The 17,588-nt window shown below is 34.3% G+C and overlaps 1 long non-coding RNA gene across 1 annotated transcript; it reads left to right on the top strand.

Annotated features, from left to right (window-relative positions):
- Positions 1-2,047: 2,047 nt before the first annotated feature.
- LOC141423037 (uncharacterized) lies at positions 2,048-11,507 on the top strand. The gene is made up of 3 exons (XR_012447699.1): positions 2,048-2,177; positions 6,634-6,686; positions 11,370-11,507. It is a non-coding gene; the product is annotated as an uncharacterized lncRNA (long non-coding RNA).
- The last annotated feature ends 6,081 nt before the right edge of the window (positions 11,508-17,588 follow it).

The raw sequence follows: 17,588 nt of genomic DNA, 5'->3' as shown, positions 1-17,588 counted from the left end.
ACAGTTAAAATTAACTCTATCTTTCTCATGTCTCGTTTAAAACGGGAACAGAGAAACAAGAAAAGCACATGGTCAGCATAACCTTTTATTTACATCTGAAGGACATGAAGCCTTCTGGGGAACCTTGAGCACTGTCATTTTCTGGACATCTAGTCCTGAGACCTTTGCCTCAGTTCCCTGGAGTTTTCTCACAAGGCCAAATACCAAATCACACAGGCAAAGTCTGGTCCTGAGACCTTTGTCTCAGTTCCTTGGAGCTTTCTCACAAGGCCAAATGCTAAATCACACGGCATAGTCCCACTGCTGGCTCTGACAATTTCCCCTTTTTTATTTTTTAAAATGAATCAATCCCAGTGTGACCGTGGCTTCAGAAGTTTTGTAAGATTTTAATTATCATTGGAGACAGGAGTATCCTATACAAAAACTGACAAGACAAACAGTAAAAGTAATGCTGGCTCCTAATAAACTATGCATAATGCTTTGAAGCCAAGACCTAGGATCCATATCTTGTAAAGCATCTGCAATGCCTTTTGTCACGCCTTCATAAGAAATGCTAGGCAGTTTACTTTTGAATATATTAAAAATGTCCCTTTTTAATTCTTCCACATCTAAGGTGATATTACCTAAGATTTTGTAAATGTATTTTTTTTGTTCCCAATTGTGTTGGGAAGCATTATATTTTGCTGGAGTAACAAAATACATAGTTCCATTCCAGTCACAAGAAGCATTAGTTGGTGTTGCATGCTAACTATCTGATCCCCTAGCTTTGATACAGCTTGTTGTAGGTCTCTTATTTTCCTTTCTATCTCTTTATTGATTTTAGATTTGGTAGTCCATAGCATATTTGACTGATTTTGCCACTGTGCAACAAACTCATGTGTTTGAATGGAAGTCTGTAACACTACTCTTGCCGTGGCAGCCATAACAGCAGTGGCAATCAGACCAACTATAGCAAGAATAACCCATTTGATAAATATATTTTATCATATCAATAATTTACACACTACTTTAGTCAATAAACCTTCTAAGGGAGAGTGTTAAGGAACTGAGGCAAAGGTCTCAAGACTAGATGTCCAGAAAAATAGCAGAGCTCAAGGTTTCCCAGAAGGCTTCATGTCCTTCAGATGTAAATAAGGTTATGCTGACCATGTGCTTCTCTTGCTTCTCTGTTCCTATTTTAAAAGAGACATAAGAAAGATAGAGTTAATTTTAACTGTGGTTCCTTGTACTAAAGTAACCTTGACATGTAATACTTGGCATGCTTTTTCTGACCAAATGCTCTCTGTGAAAAAGGAGTTTATAAAAAGTAGAAGTGATCTTCAATGAAGTGGCTATTGAGCACAACTTGATAGTTTCCCCCATCTTTTTTGGCTCTGATCACCCAGGTCCTGTCGATAAATGGCAAAAGCTGGCACCCTGAACAGGGACCTGAAGGATAATTTTGAAAGTGACGCAGAGACCCTCACAAAAGGAGGTAAATGAGACAAGATGGGGCAAAATCAGTGCAGAATTCAGCCTTTTCTTTCACTAGCTCATCATTTTTTATTATAAGGAGGAGCCTGAGTTTTTAAACAACAGTTAAAGTACTGTTTAGAAGTAATTTGTGAATATAATCCTTGGTTTCCTGAGGAAGGTACTTCAGATGAAGAAGTTTGGAAGCGAGCACATAAAAATGTTGAAAAGGCCTACAGACAGGGAGAAAAGATACCTGTTCATTTTTGGATAAGATGGGCTCTGGGTAAACCTGTAATTCTTATACTTGGGGGAGAGAGAAGGGAAAAAATTTAGAAAAAGATACTGTTGCATCCCTTTATGAATATGAATTAAAAGCAGGAGAAGCACACAGTCAGCATAACCTTCTTATTTACATCTGAAGGACATGAAGCAACCTGGGGAACCTTGAGCACTGTTATTTTTCTGAACATCTAGTCCTCAGACTTTTGCCTCAGTTCCTTGGAGTTTTCTCACAAAGGTAAATACCAAATCACACAGACAAAGTCTGGTCCTGAGACCTTTGTCTCAGTTCCTTGGAGCTTTCTTACAAGGCCAAATGTCAAATCACACAGGCACGGTCACACTGCTGGCTCCGACACAGAGTATTCATTTTACTCCTTATTACATATTTACCATTAATGCAGAAGCTGACACATAATCAAAGGTCAACACATTCTTGGGAAGTAAGTTTGTCATTTGCTACTTGAGGTCTAGAATGAATGAATGAATGAATCTTTCCTCTGCTTTACTTCCAGTTTCATCCTTCCTTCCATTAACTTCTCTGTCTTCTAATTTCTTCATACTCTGCAAATCTTGACCCATCTTCTGTTCTCTGTCCTTGTTCTTTTACCAATACCTGTCTTTTTTGTGTGTGAGTGTGTTATTGTTTTTATTTTATTGTTTTTACATTTACTCTCGTTAATTTTATTCTTTTTACATTTACTCACATGTGTATATATTATTTGGGCCACCTTTCTGACAAACACTTGGTTGGCTTGTGGGTAGAACCTGTTCTGCCCTCTTCTTCTCTAATTTTATTGAAGAGAAAACAAAAGAGATAATAAGAAAAACATAGCATTTTTCCTAATTTGAGAAAAAAAGTAACTATACAGAGAGATTCCTTGTGTTGCTTCCATACACATGTGTATTATAACACATATTGGTTCATTTCTGCCAGACCTCTTAACTACTTCCTATTCCCCTTCCCACAGCGGTCTCTGCCAGTTTAAGACTACTATATTCACTCCTATACAGGGAGCACATCAACCACATTCAAGTTTTAGATTTCCTTTCCTTTCCTATTCCTCCCCTGTGTGTTCTCCCCTTAGTGTGTGACAATGTCCAATAATAATATTACTGCCTATGCTTCAGGTCTATAATCCTCACACAGGAGGGAGAACTGGTGATTTTTGGCCTTCTGAGTCTGGCTGACTTCGCTTAGATGAAGTTCTCCAGTTCCGTCCATTTGCTTGCAAAGGACAAAATTTCACTCTTCTTCGTGGCTGAATAACATTCCATGTGTATAAACACCACATTTTCTTAATCCATTCACCAGTAGTGGGGCATCTTGGCTGTTTCCACAGCTTGGCTGTTGTGAATAGTGCTGCAATAAACATGGGTGTGTCTTTGTAAAAACCTGACTCACATTCCTTCGGGTATGTCCCTAGAGTGATATTGCTGGATTGCGTGGCAGATATATATTTAGTTTTTTAAGGAGCCTCCACATTGTTTTCCATACTGATTTTCCTAGCTTATATTCCCACCAACAATGTATGAGGGTTCCTTTTTCCCTGCATCCTCACTCAACATTTGTTGTTGGTGGTGTTCTTGATGATACCAATTGTGTCTCAGAATGTTCTTATCTTCCTGTCAACATAGCTTTCCTAAACTGCAAGAGTACTCCATACTACAGTTGTAAAAGATGCCCTCACGATTGTTCTACTTTAATCTTAAAAGGAGGATATGAAATAAACATCTGATCTTTCTGCAATATTATTTGTCCCTCTTTTGAATTATTTAAAGGCAATATGAATTTGATAAATATATATATTTTATTTCTAAAAAATAAAATAATTTTTTGCAGTCCTTGAGTTTGAACTCAGAGCATGGACACTTGCAATGCTGGCTCTCTCCCACTTGAGTCATGTCCCCAGTTCATTGCTCTATCTTTATGACTTTATTTAACTCTAAATTTTCTATTCTATGCACTTGAAATCTTTGACATTAAAAGAGACCACATGCCACAAAAATGTAAGATGAGAAAAATATTTCTACAAGATGAATTTCATGAAATAAAAAATTAATGGACCTTTGAAATTATTGCATCACAGAGTTTTTATACTTTTCATAGATGTTTAATATGCTGAATGTCAGGTATAACACCAAGTGTTTGCTTCAACTATTGAGTAAAAAAATGAATTATTTTATACTAAAATGAAAATCACTGTTAATATTTTTATACAATGTTTTCTACATATTTACAAAATAAAAACCCTTTAGCTGTAAGGCTCTCATCTGTAAGGCACTCTAAAGCCAAACACACACATTAATTACAAACAAACTCATAATGTTAATAAAATTTGACATACAATGTTGTGTTAATATAATGGGTTCTGGATTTTTACAAACTGCAGTATCGATTGGTTTGAAAAGGTGTTACATTTCATTTTTTCTTGATCCTAGTTACTCAAAATATGGTGTACCATTGTTTGAGATGTCTTCATTATTACTATGATACATATCCTTTAAAACAATTGTTATCAGCTCTGTCATTTGAAGGAACCAAAGAATTTAAGACTGCAATGATAAAATGCAATACATTGCACTTTAATACTTCTTCACAGCAGCAACAACTTTGTAAAAGGACCACAGTCAGGTGATATTCTACTTGAAATGTAAAAGTTCTAGTACCTGCTTTTTGGTTCTAGGGGGGTTTAGTGTAGCTACATTAATTTGCACTTTAGGATAATTAATGTTTTCTGCTATTTTTTTTTCTGAATTGAATCTACAGTGAAATTTTGGTTATTTTCTATGATAGCATGGTTGTACTTTAAACTGTTAGGGTAGAGTCATAACCACAGCAACAGATAATTACAAAAGTCACATGGTAATTTTTGCCGATGAAGTTTACATATAGCTGTTGCTGAGTATGTTGATTTTGAGGTTTTTTTCAACATTACCACAGGACTAAAAATATTTTAAGACTTTGCAGATCTCTAAAATGTCCTAGGAAACTGTAAGTTGGACTTTATATATTAGTAAATTAAATGCGCAATAGAAGTATGTGTGAGGCATGAGATGACATCTTCACTAAGTTTACAGATGCTGAAATAAAGATGTTGATAGGTTGAATTTGCAATTTACATCACTCTAATAATCTGAAAGTGTAAATTCAAGTTTAAGTCTATTGGATTCCATTGTCCATTTTCTCTCAGTAGCTATGTTGTTTTGCCCCTCAGTTTCTCCTGTTATCTACTATCATATGTACTGAGTAAATCTCTTATTGCAATACTTTAGTACATGCAGATCACAATTATGGTTAAACTAACAAACATATTGCTTTTAAATAATATTTTGCCTTAGATAAAACTAATCCAATTTGTCTGTATGCTACTATTTGTTTTTAATAATTCCCCCTCAATTTAAGCTACATTTCTATTTTTCATTTAACTCAATGTCTCAACCATTTTCTTTTCTTTCAGTTACTCAAAGGTCTAGGTTATAGTTCCTTTTAATTGAAACCGAAAGTTTCAATTTCAAAGTTTATCAAAAGATAAAGAAAACATGAAATTTCTATGCTTTATAAACATGTCATTAGCATAGTAGTTTATATGTTAGAATGAAGAAAGGGAGGGGAAGGAAAATTTGAAAATGGGTTGATACCCTAGCACAAACTTTTTTTTTTGAATTTGAGATTTCACACTTGCTAGCAGGTGCTCTATTGTTTGAACCATACCTCCAACCCACCACAAACATTTGATTACTCATATTGATATTGCTTCCGTCTTATCCCTTTTCAAAGAGAACATTGTGTTCTTGAGTTATTATTTGGTTTAGTGATTTTTATCAGAGAGTCCATATTTCCATCTGTTCTTAAATTTGGCCTGCACATTTCTTGGAATTTAAATCCAATAGTTTGGGAGCTATTTTGGCAAATTTGAAATGATATAGATGGCATAGAAAGACTGGTAAAAGTAGAAGAAAATTATGAAGTATTACTTGACCTTGATGGCAATTAATTAATGAAAACCAATTGTACACTGTTACCTCTGGATTTTCACTGCTAAGTGAATTACTGGTATATATTTTGCATCATGTAATGTTTCTTTAATCATGTTTTTCCTATAGAAAATGAATTAGCTTGATTAAAATTCTGCTTTGTGAACTACATATATTATGCTCTAATGTGGGATATATTATTTTCCCCTAGATCGATCTAATGCAAATGTTTTTTAAGTATTACATAAATTATCTTCTCATCACTTGTGCTTGATTCATTATATCTTACATGAATTTTATCTGTTTTATACATTTGCATATTTTCCAAAATGTCCATAATGATAATTCAGCAATTTATGACACAAAAAACAAAATTTACCATAAAAGAATACTCTAGCTCATCTAAATTTTATATAAATACTTATGACATACTTTGGAACATATTAAAAATGTTCAAAGAATAGAGATAAATTAGGGTAAAGTTAAAAAAGACAGAGTAACTCTTAAACTCATAGAATGACTATTATTTAAAAAAGCCAAAAATAGCAAGTGTCTATGGGAATGTGGAGAAATTAGAACCCTTGTGAGTTGATGGTGGTCATGTAAAATGGTGCAGCTGCATGGAAAACAGTACAGTTGTTCCTCAATAAAGGGTCATATTACAGAGCAATTCTAATTCTGAGTACAGAATTAGAGCTGGTTCTGAAACAGCTACCATAAGAGGCAACATTACCTGTTCTGAGAATACTAAAAGAACTAAAATCAAAGACTTAGACAGATATTTGTATACCCACGTTCATCGCAGAGCATTGGTTATTTACAATAGCCAAAAGGTGGAAGCAACACAGCTGTTTATCAACAGGTGAAATGGGTAATAAAATTTGGTATACACACATGATGGAATGTTATTCTACCTTACAGGGAGTAGGATTCTAATACATTCTGGAATATGTGTGGACCCTGAAGACATCATGGTAAGCCAGACATAAAAGGACAAATATTATGTTTCCACTTATCTGAGGTATCTAGAATGGTCAAGTTTCTAGAGAAAGCAGAATAGTGGTATCTGGAGTTGAGAGGTACAGAGTTTCCTTTTGAGAAAATGAAAAGCTCTGGACATGGGTGTGGTGGTGATGTTTCCACAACAGTGAAACACAGATATTTTCAAATGGCGTTGTGTTAAAAGTTATGCTTTGAAAGACGTTAGTTTACTGTTGCTTTTATTTCACCCCCATACTGACAAGAGCTGTATTTCTCATAGTCAGAAGACTAACTCCCTTAAAACTAATTGTTACTGACTTACAAAATAATTTATCCTTACTATCAGTGACATGGTTTATGCCAATTAAACCCTTAAGAATATTAGGATTATTCCAAGCCACCAAACATCTAAGGAAATATTGAATATAACAAAGAAACACAAATATTTCAGAGGCTATTTTAGGCTAAATCAAGGTTTACTTAAAAATGGAAGGACACTATTTTCAAATGTATAACTTGAGATAAGAGGGATCCATTTTAATAGGAAAACACTGCTCATTTTTCATGAAGTCATAGATTTGCCACATGAAAAGAAGATTATTTCCTCTATATTGTACATCAGCCCCAATCTCAGGAAATATGCCACTACTTTCATGTCACCTTTTTGAGGGGCCACCAAGATGTGGCTATGTTAATGACAGTGGTGTAGGAAGCTATAGCAAATGATATCTGTAGAAAATAAATTAAAACAATAAAAAGCTAACTAAAAGTTATGCTACCTTTTGTTTTTCTACACTGATAAAACCTAAGAGAAAATAACTCCTCTTTATCCAAGTATTTCTCAATGAATTTTATAGTTTGGGAGGGTTGATAATAATGCATTGGCAGAGGAGGATGTAGAGAACCAAGTCTCCTAACAGACTTCCACTCAAAATGAACTGCATTTCTTTCGCTATCCACTAACGAAGATAGTTTCAGTGGCCCAAGGAATTTCCAGGAGGCTGGGAAGCTTGTGTTGAGGGCAAGAAGCAAAGACAACTGTAACCACTTTTACTTTACATATTAACTATATGATCATAGAACTCAGTCAGTCTCTATGACTTCCGGATGCTTTATTCCCTTAAAATATCACTTTTTCAGGCCAGGTACAGTGACACATGCCTATAATCTCAGCTGCATTGGAGGAGAGATAGATAGATCACAATGCAGGCTAGTTTAGGAAAAAGTTGTCAAGACCATATCTCAATGAACAAGCCAGGTGTGGTGGTACATGTCTATAACACCAGCTATGCAGGAGACACAGGTAAGAGGATCATGGTCCAAGTGAAGACCTAGAGAAAAATGGAAGACTATCTAAAAAATGCATCATTAAAGTAATAATGATTTCATAGAAACACTATGAGTGTGAAATAGGTTCATGTCAAGGAAATTGCTTAGCATATAATCTTACTTATAATTAATGCTCAACATAAGTTAATTTTATTGATTTTTTTTGGTTAATGTTCAATTTTGAGACTGAGTTTTCCATTGGCTATCAGTGCCAATTCATGAACCCTAATACTGTTTCCATTTTATTTCATGTGGTGCTGTGTTTACAAATTGACTTAGGAGGATTATTCAATGAAAAAATATGAAATATGAAACATAATGAATATTGTGGTGTATCTGCTGACACTATTCACTTACTTCTTAGTCCTGAAGTGCATATCTGCGAACTGAATCAATATAGAGCTGCACATGAAAACTGAAAAATAATTAAATATTTTAATAAACAATTGGTGTCTTCTTACTTTGTTTCAGCAGTTAAAATTGCATAAATTTAAAATACCCTGAAATAAAAAATCCAATGTTTCTTGGCAGGTTGAGTGTGGACAGTTTGTAGTGGAGAGATTTAATGGAGATTAACCATGTAAAATGAATAGAATCAAAATATATTTATGTCATTGGAGGGTAGATTATGTTTATGCATGTCGTTTCATTGTGACATTTCAATATATACATTTATTGTACCCCAGGTTGGTTAAGCCCCTCCATTATTCTCCCTTTTCCTCCATGCTTTCTTATTTTAGAAGATTGGTAACCTTTATATTTTCATTACTTTGGAAATAGCTTTTTTTCATGATTTGGATAGGAGAATATCATTTTTTATTTGAGTATGATGTGTTTCAAATTAGTATACAATATAATGAGTCTACTTGATTAATGTCTTTCATTTTAATGATGGTTCAATTCAAATCACATTCTTTCCTATGAATCCTGGAAAGAGAAACCAAAGAAGCCTATCCTGGTTCTTGAGACTAAGATTTCTTCACCAACATCATGTTTCTTACACGCAGTGGAAGCTGGCACAACTCTTAATCTCATCCTGTCGAGGACAAACACAGCCTCTGGACAGTATTTGAGTGCAGAACAGATTGTAGAATCACCCTGATGTTCGTCCTTCTTTTACCTGCCCAGTTTTTGTCATACACACACACGCATGCACGCACGCACGCACTACTATCTACTCTTACCTGTGTCTTTTATTCTTTTTACGTTTCTCTGATATGACTCTTAAAAATGGAGCATTTGAAAACCTGCTTTGGACATGAATATGGTCCATGCTATTATTACATGATTTTAGTCACCAATCTTGCATTTAATCAATAGTTTGAGGCTGAAAAAAGTGTAGAGAATAAACAAATTTTACTGGGCACCAGTGGTTCATTCCAGTAATCCTAGAAACTCAGGAGGCAGAGTTAAGGATGATTGCAGTTCTAAGCCAGCCTCGGAAATTGTGAGACCCTATCTCGAAAAAAATCAATCACAAAAAACGGCTGGTGGAGTGGCTCAAGGTGTAGGTCCTGAGTTCAAAAGAAAAAAAAAGAAACAAATTTTGATGGAGAAATATTACGATTTAATTAAAGTATTCCATCTTTAGAAATCCCATTTCCAAAAGCTGATATTTAAGGTTTCTTATGATACCCATCTTGACATAGAATTAAACTTTAAAAAATTTTGTGTGGTTCTAGTTATCTGACACAAAATTTTCATTTTTTTCATATCTAAACTTTTATGGCACAATGAAAATAAATATTCTTTTTTGAAGCATTATATCACATATCATTTGAAATTAGAATTTAATACAATAAAATTTTAGTATATATCATTTAAAGCTTAGTATAAATCAATTTTATTTAGATAGAAAATTGAGCTTTATAGATGTCACAGTGTTTTTACATGTACATGTATTTCATTATTTTTTCAACTTTATATAATCACTGTTATCTTAAATGTTATCTCTTTGTTATCTTTAATTTTACCTGTCTTTTCTCTAAGAATGAAGATAATTATTAACAACAAAGAGCTAACTTTCCAATTTCTTATAAAACCAATTGTTATGTCCACAATTTTCTTGTAAACACTTTTAAAACCTATTAAAATATGTTGGTAATAGTATCTTAAAATTACTATTAAATGTGAAGTTAGTAAGGTCAGCTCAAGGAATCCCTGCTTTTTTTCTTTCCTAGGTATAGGATCTTCAGTTTGAACTGTCTAATATTAAATTTCATGTTAGCAAAACCAGGGAAAAAATAAACAAATGAATGCATGATATGTTTGTAAGGATGATAGTCATAGTGCCCAATAAAAGATTTCAGCAAAATGTACTTTTTAAGAGCCTTTTCTGACATAAGTTTCTCAGCAAAAATTACTCATCAGCATTTAATAAAGACAATTTTCAGCTAAGCATGTGCCTCCAGCAACTGTCAAGGTAGTGCATTTAAATGACAAGTAAAGTGACATTGGAAACATATACTCTTCAGTGTTAGAAGTGTCAAATTTACAATGGGATGTTAACCATTAGCCCAAGAATGTGTGCATAGAGAGGTAATATTTCCCTGTAAAACTCTAGAAAGATTTAACACCCATTTTAGAGTGAGGAATATGTGACCTACAGACTAAAGTTAGAAATAAATCCATATAATGCAAAGAATGCATCAAGGAAAGTATAATTTTTCATAAAGATATGTGTACTTTGAGCACTAAGTGTTTTTATAATTATTGATAAAAATAACTATATATACATATAAATATGTATTTATATATATTAGAAATCAGGCTGAATAAATATATTTGCTTACTCCCCTTTTAAAGGTCTTATTAAATGCCAGAATTTCTAAAGTTCAGTAGAGATGACAAAAAATGTATACTAAGAATAACTGTATTAAAAGTATATGATATGTGTCAAGGAAAGGTCACTTGCACAAAACAAAAAACATTTTACTCAATATACACAGAAAGGATTTAGTAGAGGGAACTTGGTAAACACAAAGGTGTTGGAAACTCTAGAATAGTGAGCTTTAGGTTGGGACACCCAAAATTGTAATTGAATCCAGCATGAAAATAGTTACCTGCAAACCTCAGGAACATACTTTCTCGTTGTGATCCAGGGGTTAGGAAATCAGCATTAGATCATGGGTTTCACAGCAAAGATTATATGCCAGAATTACCAGCAGCAAATCCAGAGGTTTTGGTATTTGGCCTGTCTTGCCACCTTCAACTCACTTTAATAGAACGAGAACGAAGAAGGACTTTAGGCTTGTGTTTATTTTTAAGTTTCTAGCCTCTGACATGCAGGGAAACACTGTATAAGACTGTTGACTTAAATGTTTAAATGTTTTCCAAATCGGTAACAGGGTGCTGAATTAGATATTTAGAATCTTTGAGAGAAGAACAAATCAACAGGGATCAGATTGACAGATCAACTGCAGCACAGAATACTGAAGAAAGAGTACTTACTGATCATTTAGGTAAGTGCAGAAACATAAATTTAGAGCAATTATTTTTTCATTTTTCTGTTATTATTCATATGTGCATACAAGGCTTGGTTCATTTCTCCCCACTGCCCCCACCCTCTCCCTTACCACCCACTCCACCCCCTCCCTCTCCCCCCCCTCAATACCCAGCAGAAACTATTTTGCCCTTATTTCTAATTTTGTTGTAGAGAGAGTATAAGCAACAATAGGAAGGAACAAGGGTTTTTGCTGGTTGAGATAAGGATAGCTACACAGGGCATTGACTCACATTGATTTCCTGTGCGTGGGTGTTACCTTCTAGGTTAATTCTTTTTGATCTAACCTTTTTTAGAGCAATTTTTTTAAAAGCATGAGTATGTTATGAGGAAATTATAAGAGTAACTGACTAAAAATTGTATTAAGAAATTTGGTTTCAACTACTACTTCCTCAGTTCATAAAACGACTATGACTCAATGTCTTTAATGTATTTCTTTAAGTGACACAGGTATAGGTTCAAAGTTTGCATTTGTTTTACAATGTGTTCGGTCCTACAATTTGATCGAAAGGTACTCAGTAATTAATCATAGTATTTTTAAGGTCAGCAATGTGTTCATAATGTTAGAAATAAGTGAGATAATAGTTAATTAACAGTTTTAGAACATAAGTATGAATGTTGCAGGTATAAATATACATAAAAAGATTCAAAAGCAACACTCAGGTACTAATTAACTCATTTTTTATGGAGAGAAATATCCTCAGTAGGTGTTTATATTAAGCAATAGAAGAAGAGTTGTCAAACTATCTACAGGGATTAAGAATACTGTTAACATAGGTCACTTCTTTAAGTTGAAATTAAAGAGAGAATGAAGGGAAAATACTTATAATTTTTTATGTATATACATAAATTTTTATCTTTGTTCTATCAATGAGGAAAATATCAAATTATCATACTTTATCTCTCAGTTATTCCTTTTTTTTTTTTTTTTTGCAATACTGGAGCTTAAACTCAGGGCCTTACTTTGAGCCACCCCACCAGCGCTATCTTTGTGAAGGATTTTTTGAGACAGGGTCTGGTGAACTATTTGCCTGGACTGGCTTCTAACCGCGATCCTCCTGATCTCTGCCTCCTGAGAATCTAGGATTAAAGGCCTGAGCCTCTGGCACCGAGCTCCATGCTTTTCTTTTTTTAACCACAAATTTGGGATGTGGCTTTTCTTTTACACTGGCTCTATATATAGTGGACCCACATGGATATTTCCATAAATCCTGGAGCCTATACTTGGATTGTTGCTGTTTTGATCTACTCATTGTCACTGAGTGACTGTACCTCATTTTTAAATTTATAAGCAACATATAGGTGGATTGGCCTCAAGTTTCTGTCTAGGTAGCTTCCTCTGTGCCTTTGACTTTGGTACAGTCAAAGGTATATTTCTGGTCACCTCTATCTGAGGTACCAAGCCCACAGGTGCCTTCAAATCATTGTAGCCAAACTTAATTGCGGGAAGTACCAGTGACTAAATAGAAAGCACTCCTAGTTGGTATTTCTCCCACACAACTAAACCTTTATCATGTTCTTTCGAGTTGATATTTTCCTTGCAAATAATTAGTATTTACTTCTCTACATCCTATTATTCATTGGTATTTCAAGTTTTCATCTTTTCAAATCTTGTCTTACTTATAACATCTCTAAACACAACCTCTGCTTTTAGTCTTCTCTGTCTCAGAGACATTTGTGACATGGCAACTAGAGAGACCTTTGGAAAATACCAAATCCAACTATGTTCCTTCTGTGCTGCACAGCTTTGAGTGACCTCCCTTTACCTAAGAAATATAGGCCAAGAGCTATGGTATTATTGTGTCACACATCACATGATCTATAACTTCTGCCTTCTTTCTAAACTCCCTTGTTTGAATTTTTCAAAGCTCCCAATAGCTTCTTATATTCTACATATGCCTACAGATCAAATCGTTTCTCTTTTCCATACTGTTGGTCTTCTTATTGCCCCGTTCCATAGGTTACTGACTTATTCTATAGTGTTCTACGTGGCATGTCATCTTCCATATAATCATATTGTGCAGCTTCTAAATGCCTGTACAACATATCCCCGTGTATATTTCTTACAAATTGCAATTACCAGTTTGTACTAGAATATAACTGTAGATCAGCTTTCCAACTAAATTTCTAAATGCTTGAAGTAAATAATTACTCTTGTCCAGATCAATGCTTCCCAAAATTATTAATTAATAAATGGCCCATTGGTGAATCTTTTCAGTAGCATAACATAGTCCTTAAACGTCAGAAGGAATATTATTAAGCTGCCAGTTCTTCTAAGCGTTTCAATGAACAACTTTAAAAAAAATCATAGGTATGTATATCCTTAAGAAATAATTTCCCACAAATTTTGAATGACATATTTAATGCAAGGAATGGTTACATAGTACTTTTCTTTCTTGTTTTGTGTGTTTCTTGAGTACTAAGATACCTGTTTCTTTGAGCAGGTGCCTCCAGGTGTCAGCATGCAGTAAGTCATTTGAAACTCGGGCACAGCAGGGTAGTTTCCATGGAAGCAGAAATTAACCTTCAGAACCTCATATGGTTTAAGAACTATGAAGAGCACATCTGGTATGGCTTCCATCAGAGATAAGAATTGAGGCAATAAAAGAGAATTCACCTTAGTAAACATTTCTTATACTAGTGTACATCTTCTTTGTACTAATATAAATTTTCTATTGATAACCAGAGCAAATACACATAATTTAATTTTCATTTAAAAGTATTCTTGATTACTAACTTGTCTTGATTAAAAATATACTAGCCATATACATTTAACATTGATAAGTAATTTCATCAAATACTTCTTATTTTTGCTTTTTGTGCTTTTATTTTGTAAAAAAAGTGTACATGTTTTTAGTTACATTTTTTTAGTTACATGTCTTTAGTTACACTTCAATAATTGAAAGAGTGGGAAAATATTGTATAATTCTCCTGAAGAGAAAAAATGGTTTAGCAGTTCTCATAATCAGGAAGATTTCCTTAATGACCATATAGAATTCAACATTTTGTATCAGACATTATTACAAACAGTTTCTAAGTATTAATTTATTTAATAATAGAAATTTATAATCATTAACTTATTTATCCTTAAAATAATACTTTAAAATTTGAGCTATTATTATCTGCCACCCTTCACAAATGCAGAAACTGGCCAATACTGTTCAGGACACTTTCCCCAGGTCACATGGTTAAACAGTGGATACATTCAATTTCTTGTTGCTCAGTCTGCAACCAGATATTAGGTCTCACGTTACTCCTTCAGATCACCACTCCCTAGTTTCTATTCTTATCAAAGATTCTTCCTAGTTTCTTTTTTTTTTATTATTCATACGTGCATACAAGGCTTGGGACATTTCTCCCCCCTGCCCCCATCCCCTCCCTTGCCACCCACTCCTCCCCCTCCCTCTCCACCCACCCCCTCAATACCCAGCAGAAACTATTTTGCCCTTATTTCTAATTTTGTTGTAAAGAGAGTATAAGCCATAATAGGAAGGAACAAGGGTTTTTGCTGGTTGAGATAAGGATAGCTATACAGGGCATTGACTCACATTGATTTCCTGTGCGTGGGTGTTACCTTCTAGGTTAATTCTTTTTGATCTAACCTTTTCTCTAGTGCCTGGTCCCCTTTTCCTATTGATCTCAGTTGCTTTTAAGGTATCTGCTTTAGCTTCTCTGCGTTAAGGGCAACAAATACTAGCTAATTTTTTAGGTGTCTTACCTATCCTCACCTCTCCCTTGTGTGCTCTCGCTTTTATCATATGCTAGCAATAAAGGAAATGCAAATTAAAACCATGCTAAGATTCCACCTCACCCCTATTAGAATAGCCATCATCAGCAACACCACCAGCAACAGGTGTTGGCGAGGATGAGGGGAAAAAGGAACCCTCTTACACTGTTGGTGGGAATGTAGACTAGTACAACCACTCTGGAAAAAAATTTGGAGGCTACTTCAAAAGCTAGACATTGATCTACCATTTGATCCAGCAATACCACTCTTGGGGATATACCCAAAAGACTGTGACACAGGTTACTCCAGAGGCACCTGCGCACCCATGTTTATTGTGGCACTATTCACAATAGCCAAGTTATGGAAACAGCCAAGATGCCCCACTATTGACGAATGGATTAAGAAAACGTGGTATCTATACACAATGGAATTTTATGCAGCCATGAAGAAGAATGAAATGTTATCATTTGCTGGTAAATGGATGGAATTGGAGAACATCATTCTGAGTGAGGTTAGCCTGGCCCAAAAGACCAAAAACCGTATGTTCTCCCTCATATGTGGACATTAGATCAAGGGCAAACACAACAAGGGGATTGGACCTAGTTTCTTTATTCTCATTTGGCATCTGCAACTTTATATTCTCTTTCTTCCCTTTATTTCTATGACTTTCACTAGAATAACACTGCATACTAAACTTTAACCTCACAAAGGGACAATTTTGCTTGAGAAACAGGTCCATAGCCAAAGATGCTCTCACATTAACACACCTATTTTAAAACTGAGCTTGAGAGAAACAAAGAATCACGACTATTAGCAGAGCATTGTCTTCTTGCATGTATTGTAGATGACAATATATTATAAAACTATATTAAATCTAGCAATTTTCTAGCTCTGTTCACTGAAAATTTACAGAAACAATGTCAACCTCATGATTCATACATACATCTGGATTCTCATATTAAATACTATTTTTCACTAAACAGAATCATGGCTCTTTGGAGACAGAATTGAATTGATGTTTGGAGTTGAAATCTGCAAGTAAACCTGAAATAAATTGCTATGTCAGAAAGCACAGTATCATTCAAGTTAAATTGGTTCATTTTAAAAACCACAAGATCAAATTAATAGAGGATCACATTGGTCAAATATATGCCATTTTAAATTGAAAGAATATTAATTTAATTTGTCCAATTTATAGTAAATATGAAAAATTAGGATTCATCAATAAAGCACACAAAATATGTTATTCAAGAGTATTAATGAAGAGGATGGGATAAATTTCTGTCAAATCTTGCTACTTAATCATTTTACTTTCACTGAGTACTTTATTGCACCAAGATTGATCTAAAAAATGAATTATAAAAGAATAAGAAAAGAATCAGAAAGCATTGTATAACTCAACTGATTCAGAATAACTTAGGAGATAAACATTTTGGACCATGAGAAATCATGAGGGTAAGATGAATTCAACTATATACAATTTTAAGTAGTTTGAGACATTTTATTCTTCTAAGAGTGTAAAAGAATGTGAAATCTTATTAAGTTCAAAGAAATTTAAAATTACATTTTTATGTGGCAAGTTTTCCAGAATGACAGTATGAAGAACTCAGTGATCATTCTCCATATAAACAAACATTAACAATTGAGAAATCATAAATAAGCATTTGAAGTCTCTGAAAATAATTTTTTTTTCATTTTTATTTTATTATTCATATGTGCATACAAGGATTGGTTCATTTCTCCCCCCTGCCCCCACCCCATCCCTTACCACCCTCTCCGCCCCCTCCCTCTCCCCCCCCTCAATACCCAGAAGAAACTATTTTGCCCTTATTTCTAATTTTGTTGTAGAGAGAGTATAAGCAATAATAGGAAGGAACAAGGGTTTTTGCTGGTTGAGATAAGGATAGCTATACAGCGCATTGACTCACATTGATTTCCTGTGCATGGGTGTTACCTTCTAGGTTAATTCTTTTTGATCTAACCTTTTCTCTAGTACCTGGTCCCCTTTTCCTATTGGCCTCAGTTGCTTTAAGATATCTGCTTAAGTTTCTCTGCGTTAAGGGCAACAAATGCTAGCTAGTTTTTTAGGTGTCTTACCTATCCTCACCCCTCCCTTGTGTGCTCTTGCTTTTATCATGTGCTCATAGTCCAATCCCCTTGTTGTGTTTGCCCTTGATCTAAAAGTGCCATTTTTAACAAGTAATGATGATGACTGGAAGTACATATTGAACAAAATGATTTTGAAATATTTGTTCAGATTCTACCTCAATAGTAGCAAAATATATAATAAACTTAAGTGTAAGAGCTTAACTTATAAAACTTTTAGAAGAAAATTTA

Source organism: Castor canadensis, chromosome 5, assembly GCF_047511655.1.
Source record: "Castor canadensis chromosome 5, mCasCan1.hap1v2, whole genome shotgun sequence".
Taxonomy (NCBI): Eukaryota; Metazoa; Chordata; class Mammalia; order Rodentia; family Castoridae; genus Castor; species Castor canadensis.
This window is presented reverse-complemented; position numbering and strand designations above follow the sequence as displayed.